This window comes from Sphaerodactylus townsendi, linkage group LG12 (genome assembly GCF_021028975.2).
Source record: "Sphaerodactylus townsendi isolate TG3544 linkage group LG12, MPM_Stown_v2.3, whole genome shotgun sequence".
NCBI lineage: Eukaryota > Metazoa > Chordata > Lepidosauria > Squamata > Sphaerodactylidae > Sphaerodactylus > Sphaerodactylus townsendi.
The window spans coordinates 11,562,963-11,584,449 of NC_059436.1; the positions used below are offsets into that span (position 1 = coordinate 11,562,963).

Below are 21,487 nucleotides of genomic sequence, written 5' to 3' on the forward strand. Positions count from 1 at the left end.
AAGCGAGGAGGCTCCAAGTGACATAATTCCGCTCCACCTTACATAAGAACATAAGAACATAAGAACTAGCCTGCTGGATCAGACCAGAGTCCATCTAGTCCAGCATTCTGCTACTCGCAGTGGCCCACCAGGTGCTTTTGGGAGCTCACCTTAACATATTTGGATGGGTCTTCTCCACTTTCACAATTGCAGGCAGATAAGGGTGGATTTTCCCATTCATCTGAGTCTGACGTGGACGGTTTACCCTAATCTATATTAATAACAGTGAGTTCAGGACCAGGAAGTAATATTTTCTGATGTAGCAACATCTTAAGAGGCTCTTGACTTTCTCCTAGCCTTTCTTTTTGTTTTCGAAATGCATGAAGTGGAAGCAGCAATTACAAATATGTGGGCTTTTCAACAAGCAATTAATCTCAATGTCCTGATGTCTATGCAAGGAAAACAAGTCGGATATTCTAGTTAGATTTAAATGCAAAATTAAATGTGTATGCTGTAGATTAATTGGAATGTGAGAGGAAAGATTCCTCATTACATTGGGTTATTTTGTAACATTTTGAGTTGAAAAATATCCAAAATAGATGAATGAAATTCAAAAAGTGAATATTATTTTAACTATTTTGTTGCCAGTCTTTGGTGTGTGTGTTTTCTTAAAAAAACTGTCTATAGGTAGTAGGAACGTTGAATCAGAAAAGTATTGTACAAGGAAAGTGATTTGATCTTTGAAGATTTATGCAACTCCACAACAATGATGTTATTTATGAAAGGGTTCTATTAAAGAGATTCAAAACAGTTGGTGCTTAGGACCGGAGACTAGCAGGAGGAAATGCAGAGGGCAGAAAGGAAAGGGAAGATGTTCCATAAAATGGCAGTTATCCACAATTCAAAATGCAAACTAAGGTTTAACCATAGAAACCACCATGTGGCCAGTTTCAGGTGGCCCACGAGCCTTTGTATCTCATTGCTAGAAGAGGAAATTATTTTTTTTATTACTTTGCAAAATTGTTATTGATCATATGGCTAAAAATTCATCCTCTTCTTCGAGATGGTGTGATTCTGACATCTGAATGTTAGAGCTGCATTTTGGAATGGAAAGAGATCTCAAACTACCTGTACCAGTTGATAGAACACTGAGCGAGGTGATCCATTGGCATAAACCAGGATATTTTCCCTTGAAAGTGCACATTCTGATACATCTAATTTTTTAAATTGGAAAATGCACATTGGAGTAGACTGCCCAGAGATTGGGGCTGCCTTATTTATTAATTTTGATTTTTTCAAATCCTCCTTTTTCTCTTTGTACACTCACAAGGCTTACTGTTTGCCTGCTTATGCAGTGGTGCCAGCGTGGAGTAGTGGTTAAGAGCAGGTGGATTCTGATCTGGAGAACCGGGTTTGATTCCCCACTCCTCCACCTGAGTGGCGGAGGCTGATCTGGTGAACCAGATGTGTTTCCGCACTCCTACATTTCTGCTGGACATCCTAGTCACAGTTATTTCAGGACTCTCTCAGCCCCACGTACCTCACAAGGTATCTGTTGTGGGGAGAGGAAGGGAAAGCAGCTTGTAAGTCACCTTGAGTCTCCTAACAGGAGAGAAAAGTGGGGTATAAATCCAAACTCTTCTTCTTTTCATTTCTGCCCATCACCCCACTCGTAAATTTACAGGAGTGCCAGCTGGTGGTGTACAAAAATAGTAAAATATTAGCACGACCACTGAACCGTACCAATCTGCAAAGAGATAGGCAGGCAAACTCTAAATACCAGTGCTAAGAAGTAACATGAGCCAAAGGGCGTGGCTTTTGTGCCATGTTGGTTGATCTTCCAGGGCAACTGTGTGAGACAGATGCTGTATTAAATGGACCACTGGTGTGTTATAGACCATTCTTATTTAGACCATGCCGCAGTTCCCTCTCCTCCTTTGCTGTCCTGCAGCAGCACTTCTGGAGAGCTCCTGCTACGCAGATGTCAGTTTCAGCAGAGGCTTGTACAAGAAGTCTGCTTGGCAGATACAATCCTTGCTGATTGTTTTTTTGCCTATCAACCTGTGGTGCTTGCTTTCCAACAGATGGCAACTGCCCCAGAATTCATGAGCCAGACTCCTCTTGCACTGCCTGAGCTAACATAGTCGCAGACTGGCACCATCAGGTGGACATTCGGACCCATTTGGTCACTTCCATTTTAATGGTGGAACCTGGGTCGGCTTTGTATCCGCAAGTGCGCATTATGAAATGGGGCTAGATAAAGCTCTGTTCATTGGTGTTAGCACCATTCTGTGATAAGGGAGCTGCTCTTTCACTTTATTCTTTGCAGCAGTGAGAAAAACACATGCATCTTAAAAATGAATGGAGTGTTCAGGCATATGCTTCTACATGCCCTGCTTCCTTGGCTTTGTGTTAAAGCCGTTAAGTCCAACTGAATTCTTTCCCACTGAAAGGGAGGATGATCATGCCTTGCTTCTTTAATGGTTGCTAGTTTTGGTTTTACTAAGCAATGCCGCAGTGATAGGAACCGCAGTGATAGGAACAGCAACAGCCTCTTGCAAGTAGCAAAATTCTACCACTGCTCCAATAATAATAGTAGAATGTTTTCAGATGTCTGATTTTCTCCCACTGTTAAGGCTGTGAGCCATGAGGTGATAAGATCTAGCAACATTTTGTTTGTTTATTGATTTCCTTTATCTCCTTCCTTTCTCCCTTATGGAGACCCAAAATGGCTTACATTGATCTGTTTTCTTCCATTTTATTCCGATCACAACCCTGTGGGGTAAGTTAGGCAGAGAGAGATTGTGTGTGGCTGGCCCAAGGTAACCCAATGAGCTTTCCTGGCAAAGGGGGGATTTGAATTCAGATTTTCGGGATGCTAGTCTGACATTGTAGCCACTGCACCACACCAACACATCCACCCTTGAGGTCAAGATCCAAGGTTAAGAGCAAGCAGCAAGCCAACGGTCCTGGGAAATAGAAATAGCACCTTTGGTGTGTTTTGGGGAAAAAAGAGTTGGGAGGCATATTCGATTTGTTAAGAGAGAAAATATTCGGGACAATTCGAAGTTTTCGAAAATGCAACCAAACCGGAGGTTGATTTGCCTGCAAATAATTACCTTGTATCTTTAATTGTGATACTGATGGCTTTGTTGCCATGAAGTTAAGTTAGATTCCTTGGAAATATACTAAACATTTGGTTTGAATAGAAGGTTGCTGTGTATTGGCGGAGAAGCCAAACCTTATCTTTTTGTATGAATTGTGATAATCGAATTTTCTGATCAGCTTATTGATGTCTTACCACACGTAAAACAGTTGATAAATTATAAGACATTTTGCTTGATGTTTATATCTTTATTGGTGTACAAAGGTTGATGCACTGAAGAATATACATGGTGCATTATAACTGTCAGCATTATTGGTGCAGAGTGGATTTATTGCATAACCACACTGACATATGAGAAACCTGTTGATTTCCTCTCTACCTTTATGGCCACAGAAACACTCCCAAAACAGTTTCAGAGGACAGACATGTTGGTTTGCAGTAGAATGGCTTGATTCAAGTCCAGTACACCTCAGTCCACCAAGATTTTTGGGTATAAGCTTTCAAAAGTCAAAGATGTATGGCAAAAACAGCTTTGGCTCTCGAGAACTTATACCCTGAAATTTGTGCTGGTCTCTAATGTTCTACTGAACTTGAATCTCACTACTCCTAAAATAGTTATTCCTGTTCCTATGAGTGGGAGAAGGATGGCATGATGCTAGCTGGCTCTCGACTTGGGACCCGCCAAGGTTTGTGTGTGGAAATACCCAGGTTGGCCTGGAAGATTTCAGTTTTTGAGCCACTGTGGTGTAGTGGTTAATAGCATGGTGGACTTTAATCGGGAGAACTGGATTTGATTCCCCACTCCTCCACATGAGCGGTAGACTCGTATCTGGTGAACTGGTTTTGTTTTCCTGTTCCTCCCCATGAAGTTGTCTGGGTGACCTTGGGCTAGTCACAGTTGTCTCAAAACTCTCTCAGCCCCACCTACCTCACAAAAGTGCCTTTTGTGGAGAGTGGAAGGGAAAGGAGTTTGTAAGCTGCCTTGAGTCTCATAGGAGAGAGAGGTGGGATATAAATTCAAACTCTTCTTCTTCAATTTGGGGCACCGTGTGGCTGCTTCTGTGGCACTCTTTGCCTCTAACTTGGTTCTTGACCTGTTGGCATGGTTGATCTTGTCTCCTGAGCATCAGGTGTGATGAAGGGCTAAACTTGAGGTGCTGATGAACTTTTTTCAAGAGTTTAACGCAGATCAGTCTGATGATGTAGAAAGAGAGACTCTCTCTCTGTGTATGGTTTTGTGTGTGTGTAATAACAAAAAAAGAGATGTATGGCTGATTGGCACTACATTTTTGCTGCTGCTCTCCCCTGACATTTGTTGTAGAACTGCATAAGCCTGCATTATTAGGAACATTATCTTTTGGTTCAGGGTGAAAAAGCACATTGCTAATGGAGGACAGTGATCTCAAGAGGGCTGCCTGCATCAGAGAAGAAGGTGCTCTGCAGCTAGATTGTTTGCAGGGAAGCTCAGGTACTCATAGATTGCTTCCGTATATCAAAAGGTCATTCTCAACTTGAAAAGAGCTTTTCTGTTTTGTGTGTGTGTGCGCGCGCGCGCGCGCTTAAAGGTATATGTGAGTGAGCTTAATATGCCTGGCATTTACCTCCTGGGCTAGTGTTGACCTTTTTGTGGGATGTTTGACTATATTCATATAGCTTTCAGAGACTGGACTGTAAACCTCACACATGTGGGTTCAGCAGTTCAGATCTTGGTTGCTCTGCTGGTCAAACAGGGGTGCACCATGCCCCATAGTTGTCTGTATGGGACCATAGGATAAGCTTTTTAGGCTTCTCTAGTCTTCCAAGTCCCTCTTGGTGTCTTGAAGTGAGATTTTAAGATTCTCCCTGTCCCAGCTCTGCTACATTTGTATGCTTTCATTTCCAGGCACAAAGGCTGAATTCAGCTAAGACGTGTCCTGCAAGCTTCAGTCTAGGTCTTTTCAGGCTTCCTGATGTCTCTGGATCCAAGTTTTCAAGGATATGAGACGGGCTCAGCCCTAGTCTTTTGAACCATACCCAATACAGCATTCTGCAGCGTTCTAGAAACAAGATACCTTCTGTGTGGGGCTCTCTGGCCACTTCTCAGTCGCTTTTCTGCAGCGTTCTGCAGCGTTCTAGAAACAAGATACCTTCTGTGTGGGGCTCTCTGGCCACTTCTCAGTCGCTTTTCCCAGTTTCTCTGTTTAGCTACAGGTCTTGCTACAGGTGGGTCTGTCAGTTCAGTCCATGATCTTCTGATGTCCATGTTTTGTTCCTAGCACTGAGTTCTGCAGCGTTCTAGAAACAAGATACCTCCTCAACACCGTTAGGGTGAGCTCTGAGTAAAAGGTGGGTAAGGGATATTTCGAATGGGCTGGGTTATTGTTGGTGGTCTGAGTGATAGGCCTGCCCAACATATACTGCATGAATTTAGCTGTCTGCCCAATTGTAGCTGACAAGAATGTGTTCTCAATGGACCTCTGGACGTGAGGCAACTCCGTGTGGGCTGTGCAAGAAGTTCCACATGAATTTCTGCCATGAAGAGTCCACGTGTGGTTCACAGATCAGCTTGTTTTAATATTGAGTTCTGAAATGGGAAAAAGAGAAAGGCGGTGGCAAACCACCACTGTTGGTCTTTTGCCTTGAAAACCCTACTGGGTTGCCATAAGTCCATTGTGACTTTATGACACTTCACACACCAGATCCCATCTTCTCCTTTATGGGCCTGCATAGCCACTGTGTGGAACCTCATGAGGAACTAGACTGAGGGCTCCTGTCCCTTCTTTCTAGCAGAAGGAGTTGCTCTTATGCTGACAACCCAAGAGGAATACGTTCCCATCTAGCTCTCTTAAGAACATTCCCAGAGCAGCTGCCAAGCAGTATTTTTAGCCTTTCCTCCTCCTGAAGTTATTCTACATCATATTCCCTCCCTTCCTCTTGCAGCAACCATCTGTCCCACAGCGGAGTTTGCAGAGATGCTTGTGTGCTGCTCGATGCTGCAAAAATGTGTAGGCTGGAGCTGACAGTTAAAAGGGGAAGAGGGCAAGGTGCCCTCAACCTCCTCCTAAAACAGGGAACCCGTTTTAGTACAGTGCGGCAGCTCTTTCTAATGAGGTTGGAGTGATAAGCCAAATGAAGATGAGTCACCCTCTTGCAAATCCATGGCTCAGTGGCAGAACATTTGCCTTGTGTGCAGAAGGTCCCGGGTTCACTTCTCCACCTCTGCAGTTAAAAGGATTGAGGAGCAGATGATGTGAAAGACACCTACACGAGACCTTCGAGAACTGCAGCCAGTTGGAGCAGACGTTACGGACCTAGATAGCAGGGTCGTTTCTGCAGAAAATGGTGCCTGGGGCACGAACTGAAATCGCCCCCCCTCCCCAAGCAAGCTTCTAACATCCATCTTTTGAATAACTGTACTTGAATTAAACTTGATTTTACACAACACACTTAAAACTGACACGCTAGAATGGTCTTCTGTTTCATCTTTTACTTTTTGCTATGCATACAAGTGAAAGCCAATGCGGTATAGTGGTTAAGAGCAGCAAAGTCTAATCTGGTGAACTGGATTTGTTTCCCCACTCCTCCATGTGAAGCCTACTGGGTGACCTTGGTTCTCTCGGAACTCTCTCAGCCCATGTGGAGACAGGCGATGGCAAACCACCTCTGAACATACCTTGCCCTGAAAACCCTGCAGGGTCGCTATAAGTCACCTATGACTTCTTGGTGCTTTCTACCACCATGCATTCAAGCAAACAGAGCAAAGCCATGTATCTGTCATACTTAGGATCATCTGAAAAAAGTACCTCTTGCCAACTGGGCAGATCAGTGCCTGAGTATGTCTAAGGCAAAGAGCCTGTTGTAATTATACTTTTGCCTTCAGAGAAGTAGTAAAGGAAAGATTACACACTTTTCTTTTCGCCAAGACAACAGATGAATCAAAGAATCACGTCTATTTGAACGCAGTTTTCCTTTGCTTGAGCGCCAACCCCCCCGTCTCATTTGCATGGAACAAAGCCTGATATCAGTTTTCTCAACAAGCACCAACTTGAGCCAAGATGAGATTTGTTTGTGTAAGCAATTTATATACCACACACTGATAGAGTATGTGTGTAAGTACAGAGGGGCTACTTAACATTCTTGGAAAACAACTAATTTGTCTCAACATATGACAATCTGTAATCTTCAACAAAGCATGAAGATTCCTAAAGTATCTCTGCAATTAAGTAATATCTCTTTTTCAGCGATGAGATGAAGCAAGAACTTGTGCAGTTTCTGGCACGTGTTCTTGCAGCAGTTAATAATGTTCTGTGTAATAATTTACAACCAGCAATTTTAGAAGCAGGTAAGCAGATTCAATCCCAGGCATCTTCAGTTAAAAGGATCAGCCAGCTTGCAGATGATGGGAAAAGACTCCTGCCCGTGACCCTGAGAGAACCACTGCCTGTCTGAGTAGACAAGGCATGAGTTGGACAGACAGAAGGTCTGATTCAGTGGAAGGCAAAGCTCCATCTGTTTCTCAGAAAAGTATACAGGCCAATTTTCTTTTTAAAAATTCAAAAAGTGCCTGGAAAGATCATGCTGGACATATTTCATCAAAACCGGGTCAGCCAAGACATTCAGGAAGGCAAAAAAATGCCCTCTGAACACATACCAAGTCCCCGGGTAACTCCTGCTCTGCTTTCCCTATCTAGAATTACGGGTATAAATCCAACAGATGAAGGCTACTTCCTTAGCACCAAGATTAAACTCGCTTGGGGGATGGGAAGGAAGGAGGCAAAAATTAAGCCGGCAGAAATCAGGCACGTGAATGAATGGGTGGACATTTTATTTATACCCCATTCTTCCCTGGCAAATGGAATTCAAGGCGGCTTACATCAAAATGTCGCAAAACATAATGAAGCAGTTGTCTCAGCCTTGAGTTTAAGAGCATGTTCCTTCCTGAGGGGTGGTGGTGGAATCTATTAAGCAGACAGGAATCAAACAGGTGAGGCTCGTCCCTGCACTGAGATTCACCCAGCTTAAGTTTGGCCTCTCTTCAAAAGCACAGCAATGAGAAACCTTCCTTGAACCAGTGGGCAGTTTGTGGGTCTTGCTTTATCCCCAAAGCTCCTTTCCCCGGGGAAGTTTGCACACAAGTTGCAGGGAGCCCCTGTGCCATCCGGGCCAGGGATTGCCCTGGAGAGGAAGAGCCACCACTCCTGTATGCCCCCACTGCCTCCACTCACCAGCACCGTCACGATCCACTCCGGCACCAAGTATTAACACTGGTATTACTACTTGCTCTTTTCTAATATAAGTAAAATTAGATCTTCATAGTTGCTATTAAAGAACTCTACACTCTTCTGTGCTGAATCTTATTCTGTGATTTTCTGATTTTCAAATCCATCAGCCATCAGTTCATTTCCCCCCGTTTTACCCAAATAGGCTATCAAGGGTTTTCAGTTATCTAAATAGTTTAGATAAATTCTTCTCTTTAAGTAGCAAGATGAGTTTAGCCGTCTCCGCCAATTCTAACAAGGTGATTACGTTTCCTTGAGAGGTTTGGTGGAGGGTATTCAAAAGCCAGCTCGGTGTAGTGATCAAGAGTGATGGACTGTGATCCGGAGAACCGGGTTCAATTCCCCACTCCTCCACGTGAAGCCTGTGGGTGACCTTGGGCCAGTCACAGTTCCCTCAAAACTCTCTCACGGAGGCAGGCAATGGCAAACTACCTCTTGCCTTGAAAACACTACCGGGTTGTCTTAAGTCAGCTGTGAGTTGATGGCACTTTCCACCACCACCATTCAAAAACAAACAAGGGGATGCCTGGATGCTCCTGTGCTTTGTGTCGGCTTTTTTCCATCTTGATTTATTTGAGATGCCGTTCTCAAAGCTGTGCTTTCCCTCTGAGCTTTATCCCCAACTTCTGCGCATCAAGTCTTGCCCATGTAGCCGAGAGACTGAAGGCATGCTCCTTCCATGCCCCTTCTGCGTTCACACAGCTCTGCTGTGAAGCACCTCTCATTCCACTGACTGCTTCACCCCAGGGAGACTTTTAGCCTAATTAGGGAATCCTATCACCCATGGCCTTTTAAATAAAAGTTTCCTTTGTTGCCAGTAACTTTAATCTAACGGATCTTTGAGTTTTTAGGAGATTAACTTGGCTATATCCGGGTTTCTTTGTGTGTCATGGAATAAACTTACATTCTTGCATTTTGTTCACTGGACTTGCTGATGTGTTAAGAACCAAAATGGTTCTATCGTACTCCCAGCTTTCTTCTCTGTATAGTTGAATCCCAAGGCCTTGCCTCAAACTGCCAAGTAGAAAGGACAGGTGCTTTTCTTTTTACAGGTATAATTTTTAAGACTTAATTACTGTACTGAATATGCCAGCCCTGTGGCTGTATTTATTTTTTGAATGTCAGTGGCACATAGAATGTATTTAATTGTGGCTATTCCCATCCCATCCCTAATGCTTCACATAGGTTAGAGTGCAGAAAAGCACATAATAAACTCAATAAAGCACCCACCCTGCTAAATTGACCTGTCCCAAGCTTGCTTCTTTCTGTATCATATGAGCTGTTTGCTTTTGCAATTTTACACTCAAAATTGGATTTATTGCTGCACCACTTCCTTTAATGCAACTGACTTGCCTCTGATGCCCGTGTAACAGTATAGCCTCTGTACAAAAAATGCATCCTGCTGCTCGTGGCTTAAGTCCCATGCCTGGAATCAAAGTGTTGACTAGTAGAGGGATTTCACATTCTCTGAGATCCTTAAACACAGCATTCATACTGCCTGTCTGACAAGGATCTTCTTATTACAGTTGTAAGTTATGTAAGCAGGGAATTTGACTGTGTCACCCTATGCAGACTTACTCGAGTCAGTGTAATTCAGGGGTATCCAATGGCACTAGAGACACATGTAGCTCAGCACAGAACCGAAAAAGGATCCCACATGTGCCTTTTCCTAATAAAGGACATAAAACATAGGTTTCTAGCCCCCACTGTCAAAGAGCAAATCCGGTCTAAGCCTATTGAACCAGACTAGGAGTTTGCAATCCTCTACAATTAAAGAGCCAAGTAGTAATGCAAAGACCCAGAGATCAACGAAAGGCCAGTGTAACAAAGACATTCGCAGTACTGGAAATACACATGTTGAAATAATTGTTACACTGATCAATAATCCACACATTCTCTGCAGCCAAAACACTTGTTGTAGCCCAAACACTGGTTGTTCTGCTCCACATACTAACCACATTAATTTGCAACAGCTTTAGCAGTGTTGAGGAGTTTCTGTCAGTTGCACAAGCCCTTTTATTGATGTGTCAGAACATCTTGTTTATGCACATTGGTCTTAGAGGCCATTTCCTTTATTGTTGCTGCTCAGAAAATTTGAAATAATTATTTGCATAATTGTGGCGTCATGTTGGTGTCATGTTGTAAAGGACCTTTGGCCAAAGGAAAGTTCCCCACCCAAGTGGTGTAATTCTTGATAGTATCTTGGTAGGGTTTAGAAGATTGTGCTTACTGTGTGTAAGTAGACCTGGAAGTCAAAGTACGTAAAAGTTATTTCCTGAGAGAGAAAGTTGTGACAGAATTTTTCTGTGGGACTTGCTCGTGGTTGTAAAGGCACAAATCATAGCCAGAGTGCTTTCAAGCATCCGTAGCTGCCCGGGAACCAGGCCTGCTCCTTTTGCTGTTGGTACTGGAAGAATGAATCAGTCCTCTGATGGGTGCTATTCTTGAGACACCCCTTTAAAACAAGGAGCAAGTGGTTCTGTGGGGGGTTGAAAAGCACTCAAGGAACTTCCATTTGATCTGAAGGAAATGCTGTCTCATGAGTGGATCTGCAGGGAGATGGCTTAATAATTTTGGTAAGAAATTTGCAGTGTTTTGTGTTGAACTGTAGAGCAGCAAGGTGAACCCTTCCTTTGTTGTTCATGGTTCATATGGAACAGGGCACCACAGTGTTAGGTGAAGGATTGTCAGGTGAAAGATGTGTATATGAAATATGTACAAGAGTTTGCTGAGTCCTGTAGCAACATATGGCTGACAGTTATGGTGCTCTATCATGCTTCTGCAACCATCTTGCTTGTGGGCACCCTAGAAACACCTGGTTAGCCACTGTTTGAACAGACTGATGGATTTTGGTCTGATCCAGTGAGGCTTTTCTTGTGTTCTTATGATCCTTCTTCATGTGTCTCTCCTAACCACCCCACCTTTCTTTTCTCCTATTGCTATTTACGTTATCTTCCATAAGTATCCCACAACTGTCAATTCTCCTCCTCAGCATCCACCTCACTATTTCCTCCTTGGTAGGTTCCTTGGGCTATGTTCTTAATAGCCTTTTTATAGCCTCAATCTTTGCTCAGGCTGTCTCCTTGTTCCTTCTCCGTTCCCCACATTATGACACATGAACTTGGTGGGCTCCTGCCTACATTGTCTCTTTGGGATAAGTGAAATGTTTCAGCCTGGGCTGAGTCAAGGCTGAGAAATTCTGTAAATTGAGACATTGAGGGCTTTGTTTTGTCCTTGTAGCTGTCTGGAATGATTATAAAAAGCCTTAGATAACCATTTCAAGGTTCTACATCTCTCTATCACAAGGTTGTGTTTAATATTTAAGTGTATCCCCTTTTCTCCATTCAGTCTTGGCAAATGTAAAGTTATAATGTCAGACTTGAACTTGCTAATAATCATGTATTTTTCTTTAACAAACAGGGTTAGGGTATGCAGGGGGACCGGGAGGAACTAAGCAGTGTTTTGCAAAGGAATATTGTGACTATGTGCATGTTATTTGGTAGGAATCTTTAGAATTTGCTTTCCATTTTAGTAGTGATGTGGGTATTCTGGAAAAAAAATCAAATGGAAAACCTTTCAAGAAAAGTTTTGAATGTCCTAAGTAGAATGTGAATTGATTTTTCACATTAACTTTGACGTTTATTTAGTAAGCAGCTGTTGCAAGTACCTCCTGTTAAACTTTTGTCCCCATAGCAAAATATACTTGAATGGAAATATTTGATTAGGAAAATGAATACAAATCGAGTACCGCCTAAATCAGGGGTGTCCAACTCTGGTGCCCCAGATGTTCATGGACTACGATTCCCATCAGTCCCTGCCAATTGGCCATGCTGGCAGGGGCTGATGGGAATTGAAGTACATGAACATCTGGGGCACCAGAGTTGGACATCCCAGGTCTAAATAAATACAGATTCTAAGCTTTATTTGGGAATTATTTTGATTGGAATAATGTTTGTTAAAAAAAATTTAATAGTCCAAAATGTGATTCATTTACATTGTGTAAGTTTAAGAAAACCTCTCCAGAGGGCACTAAAAATGCTGACATGCTAGTGTTGGCACATCTGATGAGTTGACGTGATAGGCTATGGATGTGGTTGATTGCTCATCTCTTTTTAACAGAATTTAACCCTTGACCATGAATGTTGCCAGGGCAGTTCATTACTTATAGTAATCATCTGTCCATATCAGATTCTTGATTATAGTATCATTTCTACCAAATGGGAGAAGCCACATAAATGAGAATTTCAGCTTTGGCTTGGCACAATCTGGTAAATTCATGACTTTATTTTAATGTGGAGTATTCTGTTATATAACAGGCTAGCCGTGGTGTCAACGACTCACTTCCAGATAATCGCCACGCACAGCTTACTTCCAGCCAGTCACCGCGTGGGAAACGGGGCTTACACAGAACAAGTAAAAAGCAAGACAAACAAAACAGTGGAATGTGGTGGTTAATCACTCTCCCGTGGTCATGCCCTTCTCTCCCACTGCTGAATAATTACAGTCACTGTATCATCTGCAGGTATCTGAGGAGGAGCAGCACAGGCGTTGGTCGCTGCCCATGGGAGGGTCGTGATTTCTGGCAGCTGCAACTGTGCTGTTAACTGTTGCATGGCTATGCAGGTGTTCAGGGAGAGGATCAGGCATCTGGGAACAGGAGGAGGAAGGAGCTGGTGACACAGGGCTGAGGAGGGAGGAAAGCCAAGAGGGGTCGCCCCCTTTGGTGGTTGCTATTAACCCACATGTCTTAATGGGTCCAGGAAGAGGAGGGGACGAGGAAGGAGCTGGTGATGTGGGGCCAAGTGGGGGTGAGGAAAGGTAGGAAGGGTTGGCCCCCTTGGCAGACATCATTAACCTACCAACAGTTTTCTAGAGTCAGTTGTCTTTGTTCATACAATAAGCTTTACTGCTTGTTAAATATATTTGTGGTTTTATTTCTCCTGCTCAAATACATAAGGCGTGCATATACTCTCTCAAACCATTTTACAGTGTTGAAACTGGCATGATTGCCCAATAATGTACTTGCAGTGACATCCATTCATGGTTAAATTTATAAAATAGTCTTTAGATATGAAAATTTTTCCATGCAGAAAAAGATGTGGAAAAATTCCCTTCAATTATATATTGGGTTGTCCCTATCTGGCACAGTTCTCTAACATGTTTCACAGCATCTGGAATTCTGTCCAGTTCTTTTTACTGTCCAAATGATTGCAGTACTGTATGTAGTGTTTTATAGATTGTTACGTGTGTACTATCCACTTGACTTTTAGAACTTGTGTAGTGCAACTGTTTTATCACCTGAGTTTTATAGGGGTTTCATAGCGGATACAAACGAACTTCCTTGGTCCCTTGCATTCGGTTGTCCGCCTGGGGTTGCTGTCAGCGTGACGGTGTTGTCTCAGTTCCTAGGAAAACCTGGCAGTGATGTCATTCCACTCTGGGAATCACTACCAATTCTTTGGTAAAACCACAGCAATTTTAGAAGGGTTTATTTTTCCCCATTGGCTGATGGGGTTGCCAGTGGGAAGACTCCCACCATAGCTGGAGACTTGCCAGCCTTACCCCTGGAGCTTTGTCATGTATTTGAGAGAAGACTTGTGAGGGTTAAAACTGGTCAGTGTAATTCTTCCCTATGTTTTACATGTGGTAGTTTGAGAAGGAAAAATGTCTGTCTGTGAGTCTTGGCTAAATCTGTGTTCCTTCAGTGGATCATTTCCCTCCCTAATTGCCCTTGTCAGTTTTTCTTCACTAGGAAAGAATACCTTATTTTCAAGGTAAAGGTGAAAAGGTGAAAAATAGCATGTGAGAGTACGAACTTGCCCTGAGGAACAGCAGATGGTTTGTCCCATGACATTCTATCAACAGGCCTTCTTTGTCTTTCTGATTGCCACCACTTGAGGGCTTTGGTTTCAGAGAGACTGTGGAGGTATGAAGCATTTTCAGTGAAGTGTTACGATAAGGATCGTATTTGTAAGAAGTAAATGTTCTGTCGCATAGGACATTTCACTCTTCCTGCAAAAGGGAAAACACCTCTTAATACAGATGATATCTGGTAAACTCTCTCTCCTCCAATCATACTTTTTCCTTTTGCGCTAATAATCCTCCATACACACTGGGCAATTCTTGAGTTTTCTCCCCTGTCCCACTCCATGGCTTACTATTTATGGTATTTTCACTTTTTTTTAGTCATTTATTTACAACATTTACACCTCAGTTTTCTCCCCAATGGGGACCCAAAGTAGCTCTCCTCTTTCCATTTAATAATCACAACCCTGTGAAGTAGGTTACACTGTATGTGTGCGACTGGTGATTAGACTTTCACTCTAATCGCTGCACTATGCTATTCTCTTTTCCACCAAACAGTGGAATTACAAACAGTAGAATAACAGTAGATTGTATATTAATCCGCCATTTACTGGACCTTCTTTGTTCTAGAACGCTCTACTTGGGTCCTGGAGCCTTGGGAACAGACCTAGGTAGGCATTAGGACTCAAGTGGAGCATTCTAGAACAAAAGAGGTCCAGGAAATGGGAGATTAATATATAATTCTACTGTAATCCTGCGGTGGAAAATAGCATAGAAGAAGAGGAGGAGTTTGGATTTTGTCGTGCCTGCCGACCTCCTGCCAGTAATTAGACTCAGGTTCACCGAAATTGATTTGTTGCATCAGAGTATCAAATTGATACACTCCAGAGTTTCTTTGCTGAATCTAACAGGTTTATACTCAACAAAATCTTACATCCTTTGCTGTGCACCCTCTCCCTCTAACAATTTTCCTAAAAGCAAAAGTGTTTTCAGGCTGTGATGTTCCTCCAAGGTCAGGACTCTGATAAGGTCTGGCTATAGGATGGGACGGTTACTGTTAATCTCTAAACAAAGCAAACACAAGCAAAACCAAGAATTGATTGGTGCCACACATTCTTCCTCTGAGTTTGGAGGACACCTTTTCTGGATAATTCCCACCATTGATCTGGATGGCAGAAATTAAAACTTTACTTGTATCCAACAGGAGTTACCCATCGATCCTCAGTTCTGTTTCTGCCTTATGGGAGAGCAGTCGCTTGTTGCCTGCACTGTGTTGGAAAACCTTTTTTTAAAAAAATAAAGAAAAGCATCCAGGACGAGGTGAAAACCTCTGTTTGTTATGTGACGATAACAGCCAAAGGGTGTTTCTGATATTGTACGGGGCGTAGTGTCTTCTGATTCAGTGAGCCTATGGGGCTTAACTAAAACTGCCAAAGCCATTTCTGAATGAAGCAAGCTGTGTCATTTTCCCCCTCCCTGAGGCCTCAGAGAAATTTTTTCCCCTGTCAAAATAGCTGGATGATTCATTAGGTGTGAGGGTGAAATATGCTGTGTAGGACAGTAGCTCTTAAGGGAACAAGCTGAGGAGGAATTTATTGGTAAAGTAGACCCTTGGGAATGAAAGAGTCAGTCTGATTTTGTGGGTGACTGTTCCCCCCTCCAAAGGGCCAGGTTTGCAGATGTGGGGGGAGTGCTGCTTCATCTGTACCCCATATGTGGAGGTTCAAGTCTCTTGGCTCTTTGCCCTTTCTCTAAGGCTCCACCTGTACATGCAGAATAATTCATTTTCAATCCGCTTCCAATCCGGATGTTGCTATTCTGCACAGTAAAATCCAGCTTCAAAGTACACTGAAAGTGCATTATTGTGCATGTACGGAAGGGGCCTAAGAAGCAGAAATTGGGATTACTGTTATCCAGGCCTTTGAAAGCAGACCAGAGTAGTGGACTGTGCTGTACTTTGGACTGTGTCTGAAATGTTTTTGGAAACTCCAGATTAGGGAGAATGCAGTAGCAAGGAGGTTGAGAGCTGGTATGAGCTACTGTTTGTTAGTTCTGAAGGAACCTTTATACATTCCATATTCATTTCTGGGCAGAGATCAAATTGTTGATTCATATCCTGAATAGCCTGGGACCAGAGTGCCAGACGGGCTGTTTTTTTCCTGTACAGACCCACTAAGTGTGAGTGGTGCTTGAATCCCCGTCTATACCTTTTTCAACATAAAGATGACAGGAGATTTGAGATTCACCTACCATTTCCTGAACTGTCTTTGTTCTGGAATGTTTTGCTTGTGTCTTGGTGCCTACCTGGTTCTGTCCCCAAGGCACTGGGACCCAAACGGAACATTCTAGACCAGGGGTAGGGAACCTGCGGCTCTCCAGATGTTCAGGAACTACAATTCCCATCAGCCCCTACCAGCATGGCCAATTGGCCATGCTGACAGAGGCTGATGGGAATTGTAGTTCCTGAATTTATCTGGAAAGAGCCGCAGGACTATTCTAGACCATGGGTCTGCAACCTGTGGCTCTCCAGATGTTCATGGACTACAATTCCCATCAGCCCCTGCCAGCATGGCCAATTGGCCATGCTGGCAGGGGCTGATGAAAATTGTAGTCCATGAACATCTGGAGAGCCGCAAGTTGCAGACCCCTGTTCTAGACAAAGATGGTCCAGGAAATGGTGGATGAATTCTCAAATTTCGTCTCATCTTTATATTGAAAAAGGTGTAGCATGCTTTATATTGAAAAAGGTGTAGCATGGTGAACCAGCACAGGGTCTTTTCTGTGGTAGTGCCTCAGTTATGGAAGGCTGCCTCCATGGTGCACCTTGTACTAGTTGTTCTAGGAGCCACATCTACTGGACCTCCTTTCTGATGTTCTTTGCTAAGGTTGATCCACACAACTGACTATTCATTGCAAAATTTCTCATCTTGCCATTAAATTAGATCTGTGTTGTGGAGCTTTTCTTTCTGTGGCAGCTCCTACCTGGTGGAACAGTCTACCTGAGCTGTCACAAAAGGCTTCCATCTTATTGATTTTTTTCAGAGGCAGTAGAAAACTAACTATTCAGCATATATTTTCTCGATGAACTGTATAGGACGTTGAGCCCAGAGAACTCGTAAGAATTTCAGGTTCTTATCTGATGTTGATATTTTATGCTATTATTGATTGTGTTTCCATTGTAAACTTGCTTCATTCTTTAGTTAAAGAAAGCAGGTTTAAATTACAATAGATAAGTATAGCCTTTTAAGTCTGAGACACCAGGTGAAGACCTTTTTTGGGAAAAAATGCTCATGCATTGTTTTCATTTCTTCCGTGTCTCTAGTATCCTGCCACCTCTTTGGATAGTTTTATTGACAGCTGTTGAGTTTGTTTTAATGGAGGCTTATTTTTTTTAATGCTACTAAATAGTTCTCATTTATTTATTTAGCCTTCTGTTGGTTTAAGTGGTTTCTGCAATGGTTGTATGCTGCTGCTTGACTTTCCCTGACTGACTTTAATTTATTGTGGTGTACTCGTTCTTTTAGTGGCTTTATTATATTTTAATTTTTTTAAATCCCTCTTTGCTGTAAGCTACTTTGGAGTTTGTTTTTGGAAAAGTGTCTAATAAATAGCTTAAACAGATGAACAACTGTTCACCCTGCCCCAAAACAGTGACAGGAAGTAGGTCATGATTTTTCCCTGTCGCGGATATCCCAAGTCCCTTCCCAAAACATTGAACTCTCATTAAAAATAAATAAATCTCTAGCCCTGGAGGGAGATATGAAGGAAATGTGCAGTCTGCAGTCCCAATCTGTGTCTGGCTTTTGGTGTTCTGGTCCATGAGTCCAGAGATTATCATCAACCACTTGGTACAAATGTATTATTCAATTGTATTTAAATGACATAGTACATAATTTAGGGAAGCATGGGGAACTCTTTTACTTTGTGTAGGGCTTGGAAAGACCTGAGGGAAAAATGACATCTGATTGGCTGGGACTTGTGCTGAATCAGAAACAAATAGAACATGTTCTCAATGATTATCAGGTCTTACCAACCTCCAGTACCAACCACGAAGTCATCCTTTTGGCTTATTTTGTACCAGGTGTCCTGTAAAAAAAAAAGCTCATACAAAGGCATGCGTCAAGGTGGCAGTTGTGTCAAAGGGTTGTGTCAAAGGGTTCAGCAGATCTACATGTATCTTTATTGGCCTCCCCTGGTGTTATCTGCTACCACAATCTTGTGACGATCCTGGGATCATCTTGTAGGTGGTTTCCGCATGGGGAAACAACAGCGCTCCAGGGATGGGGAAAAAACAGTCCCTGGGGCACTGTTCACACAGGAGGCGCAGCAGTGCTGTCCTGGCTCCCCTGAAGTGGTGCGAAGATGCCGCTTCTGAAACTCGCTTGGGGGGCGAGTTTTTTTGAATACGCCGGTTGCCACCAGTTGCCAAGTGAACAGCAGTGGGTGGAAGCTGGCATATTCCCGTGGCACTCCCGAACAGCCTCCTACCTTTTCCCTGCCTTTTGTCGCTCTGAGGAGGAAAGGGGACATGCCTCCTTGCCTCCGTTGCTTCAGCCGTCGCTCTGGACAGAGGCGTGTCCCCTTCCCTCCTCAGAGCAAGGAAATGCAGGGAAAAGGTAGGCAGGTGTTCAGGGGGTTGCGCAGCTGTGCGAAGTGTGCTCCGCCAGCCGTGCAGCCTGTGGGGCCGTTCGACCCCAGGGCTTGCATCGGCATCAAGCCTGAATGTGCAGAAACCGCCATAGTTTCTTCACGAGGTTTTAAGGCAATAATTGCATAAATAGATGATAAGAAAGCTACTTGGGGGCTTAGTTGTGGGGAAAAGAAGCTGTTTCAATGGTAGTTGAAACACCTTGTTGCTTGGCCTGACTTCTAGACCTTTGAGGGAGATGAACAAGGAGACATTAAGTTGGAGTCTTCAATAGCACATCCCCTTTTTGTGGGGAGGAGATTATCCCTTCACTGGGATAATTTCAGAACATCAGGCTGTTGTTGAAACAACAGAAGCAGCATTAGGAAAGAAAGAAAGAAAGAAAGAAAGAAAGAAAGAAAGAAAGAAAGAAAGAAAGAAAGAAAGAAAGAAAATAAATTAACTGTAGCTGGCTGGTCCCTTTCGTCGGGCATCTCCTTCCACCTTGTAACAAATGTTGATGTTTCTCCCTCCTGTACAGCTTAGTGATTGTGATAACGGTTTGATGATGTGAGAATGTGGCCTCTTCTTAAACAGCTCAGAGGCACCTTTATAGTTAAGCTAATGAAGTCCAGAAGCCTCCTTTCTTTGCAATGTTTAATGTTGTTACTGGATCTATGTTACAGATGGAGAACCAGGCACACAGAGTGTTTAATCTTGTGCAGAGCTTCCCACTAGTCCTGCTGGAAGCCGAAACCAGAAGCCCTCCAGCTGCTTGACATCCCTGTGCTGCTTAGCTTGCAAGGATTGGTAAGTTGAGTGTGTGTCTGCGGCACTTGACATGAAACGTGTTTCTTGGCTATGACAACTGGGTGGTACCATCTGGTCTGTTTTGCTACATGTATTCTGACGGCATCTGGGTGTAGTTTCTTTTAGGAAAACAGAACGAAATGGAAGAGAGAAACGTTTTACGATTCCTGTAGGCATAGAACTTGGTAGGGATGGATGGGACTGAGCAGTGGTGGGATCCAAAAATTTTAGTAACAGGTTCCCATGGTGGTGGGATTCAAACTGTAGTGTAGTGTCAATGGGGTTGGGCAGGGCATGATGAGGGCGTGGCCAAGCATTCGGGGGTGGGGCATTCCTGGGCGGGGCTGTGGCAAGCATGGAGCTGCTGCACTGGTCCTTGGGCGGGAAACGAATGCATGCAGGCGCAGGCTGCCACGCACGCCGGTGCACCTCCTGCTAGACTGCTTCAAGTTCTGTGCGCTACTGCTGAGAGGAGGGGTGTAACTAAGGCAAAAATCACGTGGCAAAATCACCAATTAGTAACCCCCTCTCGGCACACACAAATAATTAGTAACCTACTCTCGGGAACCTGTGAGAACCTGCTGGATCCCACCTCTGGGACTGAGATGTCAGCTGGAGAAGCGGCTCTGTTTCGATCACCCAGCACTGACGTTCAGCAACTCATTCTTGTTCCTTTTTACCTGCTGCAGTGGACATCCATCCATGTTCCTTGCTGGGTAGATTTATTGCCTCTTATTATTAATGGATCACCTTTCTCGAGGCATAATTGTGTTCAAGGTGATGCAGTACGATTCCCCCCACCCATATCTGCCCCCCCCACACCAACATGAAACAGAAAGATTAAAATAAATGTATCCAATTAACTAGACAAGGAAATGGCAGCAATTTCTTTAGTTAGCCAGGTGGCAAGAGTTTGCAAATAAAGGTGACTTTTTAGAAGAAGAATTGGATTTATACGCCAGCTTTCTTGCCTGTAAGGAGGCTCAAGGTGGCTTACAAGCTCCTTTCCCTTCCTCTCCTCACAACAGACACCTTGTGAGTTAAGTGGGGCTAAGAGAGTTCTGAGGGAACTGTGACTAGCCGAAGGCCACCCAGCAGGAATGTAGGAGTGCGGAAACACATCTGGTTCACCAAATAAGTCTTCCACTCAGGTGGAGGAGTGGGGAATCAAACCCAGTTCTCCAGATTAGAATCCACCTGCTCTTAACCACTACACCACGCTGGCTGCCAGTAGGAGAATAGATGTGTTTCATGATCATAGGATGCCACCACAATTAAAGGTCTGGACTTCATCTCTTGTCCATGTTGCCTGCCAGTCAAGGGAAAAAATGGGAGTGAAGATCTTAAGAAACGGAAGAAATCACATTCCAGAAGTAAACTGATTTTTGTGTGTATAATAGATGGGATTAATAGAGTAAGCTCTGGCTCTAGTTAAGGCCTGAATCGAAAAACCCTTAAGCCCCTAACTTCCACTAGTTAGTGTTTGTTTTTATGCAGGTTAATCAGTTCCTCCACATGGATGATTCTGCTAGACACTGTTTGTCTAACTGTATTGACCTGGTCTGTTGGAGGCCTGGGATATTCTTCTACTGTGTCTGCAGTTTTGTGGATTTATTTTAAACTATAGAGAATACTTTCATAGCATTCAGTATTTGAGAATGATTTTATGTCACTTTGTATGGGCTAAGGAGATGTCCTTCCAGCTTTGTGGATTTATTTATGGACAGCAGGATGAGAATGGAGTGTGCAAAACTCATGTTGAAGAGTGGGTCCACTGTGCTATAATGTCTGCTAAAGTGATCATGGTAGTATATTCCCTCAGGATTAGCTATAACTGTTGAGCACTTATGTTTGGCCACCATAGTGTCCACTAGTTGGCTGATACATGCCAAGCAGTACCAG

General features: G+C 43.4%; 1 protein-coding gene across 10 annotated transcripts in view; it reads left to right on the forward strand.

Annotated features, from left to right (window-relative positions):
* ST3GAL4 (ST3 beta-galactoside alpha-2,3-sialyltransferase 4) overlaps positions 1 to 21,487 on the forward strand; it is a 178,858-nt gene that overhangs the window by 81,248 nt on the left and 76,123 nt on the right. For 9 of the 10 annotated variants that reach the window (XM_048512013.1, XM_048512018.1, XM_048512019.1 and 6 more), the window contains one exon: positions 19,462 to 19,585. The exons of the other annotated variant lie outside the window; for it this stretch is intronic. The gene's annotated coding sequence lies outside the window, so the exon portion shown is untranslated. The remainder of the gene's footprint in view (positions 1 to 19,461; positions 19,586 to 21,487) is intronic. 10 annotated transcript variants of the gene reach the window in all.